Here is a 3,637-nt window from a genome sequence, read left to right as displayed (position 1 = left end):
TGTGTGTGTGTATATATATATATATATATATATATATATATAACACATCTTCTTTATCCATTCATCTGTTGGTGGGCATTTAGGTTGCTTCCATGTCTTGGCTATTGTAAATAGTGCTACAGTGAACATTGGGGTGCATGTATCTTTTTAAGTTATGGTTTTCTCCTAGGGCTTTACTGATAATGACATACACTGTAGCCCACCTACCTCACTTATATTTCCATATATCCTGAGTGAGTCAGTCTCTATTTTTGGTTTTTTAAGAAATCTGGATACTTTCTAGATAATAGTTATCTCCATATGCACATCTGAACCATTTGCACGGTTTCTTTGTAAGTTTATTATTAGGGAAGCTTAGAATAATTTCATAACAACATAGAAAGTGATTGTATACAAACTTTATTTTAACTGTGGACTACCCCCACTCCTACCCCAAATACTCATAGACTGAAAGGTCATCAGAGATGAGCTTGTCTTTGGGAATTGGAGAGTAGAAATCAGAGAAAGGAAGTAAATCACGGAACTACTTCAGTTGGAGATGAAGGAGTAGGTAAATGCCCTTTGCTTGGAAAAAAGATGAATTTCCTACTAGAGGAGAAATCTCTTAAAATATCCAGCTGTGCCAGTGATTAACTCTGTTGCAAATTTAGTTGCATTCGGCAGGTACTGCAGGGAACAACTAGTGTGTATGCCTTGGTATAGTAAAAAAAATTATGTAGACCGAAAGTATATTTCATTTATCTAGTTATTGAATAGCCTGAAATATAGAGCAGTTGAATACTATTTGTAATTTGTGTGAGTGTGTGTGTGAGTGAGCAAAGCTGTGTTTGACACTAACATCCATTTTTCCTGACTTAAGAACAATATTTTAATAGATAATTGTGGTTTAAAGAACTGATTGATGCCAGACAGGAAGTTCTCCTTGTGTTGATTATGTGTAAAAATGCCTAGGAGGGCTTGGGGCTGACAGAAACCATCAGTAAACTTCAAAACTCAAACGAGAATTTAGTTGACAGCGGGGTGTTCAGTACAGAAAATAGTTTCAGCACTGACACTGTCTTCTAAGGATCAGTATCTATCCATCTGTATAACAAATATCTATGCGAAAGATAGTGTGGTATGGTGGAATGAAAACTGAACTTGTAATTGGAATATGGGGATTAGCTTCCAGCTGAGTTCTTTCTACTGGTGCTGTCTTGGAGAGTTATACCTCTAAGAATAACATTCTTTGTTTTTAAACTATCTCTAAGGATCTTTTGGGCTCTATATTTCTGTGAAACTCTGACCCTATTTTATCATTGTAGGGGTACTGTGTGTTGGAAGATAGCTAGATAGATCAATGGATGCATGTATGGGTGGGTGGAAAGATAAGTGAGTACATACACACACATATACATACATATATATGCACAATACATACATATAAAAATATATACTTACATATATATGACTATATATATGTAAGTATATAACCTAAAGGTTATTTCCATGCATATGTGTCTACATAGAGTGACAACAAATTCTGGCCATGGTTTTTCTTTTCATTTGCAAATATGACAATAAATCATCTATCATCTATTATTAAAGAGATAAGACCTCTTAACAGCAAATGGGTCTTGAAAGAGATTTTAACATTGTGAAAGATACATTAAAATAATCCACAAATATTCATATGCCTGTATTGTGAAAATGCTTCTTAGTGGATACAAATGTAAAAGGTGAATAATAAAAGTATCATGAATTCTTTATTCTTCATCCATAAAGAATTCTAATATTGAAAATTTACTGAGCAGTACTAAATAAGTGAGTATCAGGAGTCTGATCTTGCCAAAATAATAACTTTAACTTTTGATGCATAGTATAAATACTATTAGCAGAAACATATTTTTCTAGCAATGACCGTAATAAAAATAAAGCTCATGTAAATAACACGTAGTGGAATCTACATTTTACTCCTGTAATCAACATGTTTAGGTTCATGGGACACTAAAGACCACAGTCATCAATATTACAGAGCATTTTATTAAGTATATATTATTACACCATGAGTGGGTAGACATTTAGATCTGTATTCCACACAGACTGAGTGCATTTCTGCGGCATAGTTGGCTTTATTTGAGTGGAATAGGCCCATCGGTGAGAGGTCACAAGTAATCAGCTATCTATATATATACTTGGAAGTTTAGAAATAGTTGAGAGTTTATTTATTTTACTTTAAATGTGTACAGTTTATTATATATCAATTATACCTCACTAAAGCTAAATAATTGCATTTTCTTAGGATTAGAGACAATGTTTTGAGATGGAGAGAGAATTATCTTAGAAAGTAAATGAAGAGTTGGGATAAATGATCATTTTCTCTGGAAGGAAAAGGGTTTATAATAGGAACCCCTGTTGTTGAACTGGCCTTATTTAACAATTTTTTCAAGGGATCAAGATAAGAAGTACCATGGGAGAATTTCCAAATTTGTGCACAGAACTAAGTTCTTCCAGGTAATAAAAATATCATCAAGGTAGGATGAACAGGAACTGAAATGAGCAGAGGAGCTCTAATGAGAGCAGGGAGAAACAGTTCAGGTAAAATAATTCAAACTCTTCTATGAGACAGAAGACCCTGAGAACTGATTATCACTGCGGAAGAAAGCCTAAGGACTCCGTTGTCTGAAGGTTCAGTCTAAGATTACGACCAGGAAACCAACACTGACAAAATTTGTTGGACATTATCACAAAGGATATTGGAAACAAAGTGAAAGGTATTGTCTTACCCTTGGACAAAACAGAAATTTGTTTGAACCTAGAAGTTCTTATGAAGTTTTGATAGGTACACCTTAAAATACAAGAGGGAAGCAAAAACCATCGAGGGGGAGGAGGAACTTCCGTTTCAGAATAGGCGGTTGGAAGAACTTCTCAGTCTAGAAGACACGATGTGGGAGGGAATCTGAGTAGCTCATGTAACATGTGTATAGATTATTCACTAAATCTTGAGTTAGCTCTTAAGATTGAGAAGAAGCAGCATTAGGGAAAAATAAAGCAAGCTGTCCTCCACATCCTAAGACACGGTACCAACTGAGACTATAAATCTGCAGGTTCAGATTCATTCACAGATGGTAGGCTGATGGGAAGCTGTTAGCCAGAGTTAGGGGGGTAGGGAGCAAATCCCCAACTTCAGATGCTGTAGAGGGTAACGACCTGCCTCTCTCATGCAGGGGGAGATGGTATTCTCAGCTCAATACCTCAGGACTCCGGTCCATTATCATGGCTGTTCTAATCTGTTTCTGAAGTGGTCCTTTATACAGCATTTTAAAAAGTGACTGCATTATCCTGAACATTTTTATCAAGTAACAAATCAGCTGATATAAATGCATTAAGTTGACTGAAAGCAGGGCAGGATTTCAAAGCCCCTTCGGCATGTCTAGGTTGGGCACACTTCATGGAGCCTAAAAATTTATTTAGATGGGGAGTCTTAAAAAGCTGAAACTAAAAGTGACGATAAAATCATCAAACTTTAAAGTTGGAAAAAGCCTCATTCTTTTTCAAATGTAAAAAGCATTAACTGAGTCATTAAATGAGCTTTTAAAAAAGCCTCCTGGCAAGAGAGTGACAGATACAGAACTTTAAACCCATGCCTCTGGGGCCA

Source organism: Neophocaena asiaeorientalis, unplaced genomic scaffold, assembly GCF_003031525.2.
Source record: "Neophocaena asiaeorientalis asiaeorientalis breed wild unplaced genomic scaffold, Neophocaena_asiaeorientalis_V1.1 scaffold361, whole genome shotgun sequence".
Taxonomy (NCBI): domain Eukaryota; kingdom Metazoa; phylum Chordata; class Mammalia; order Artiodactyla; family Phocoenidae; genus Neophocaena; species Neophocaena asiaeorientalis.
This window is presented reverse-complemented; position numbering follows the sequence as displayed.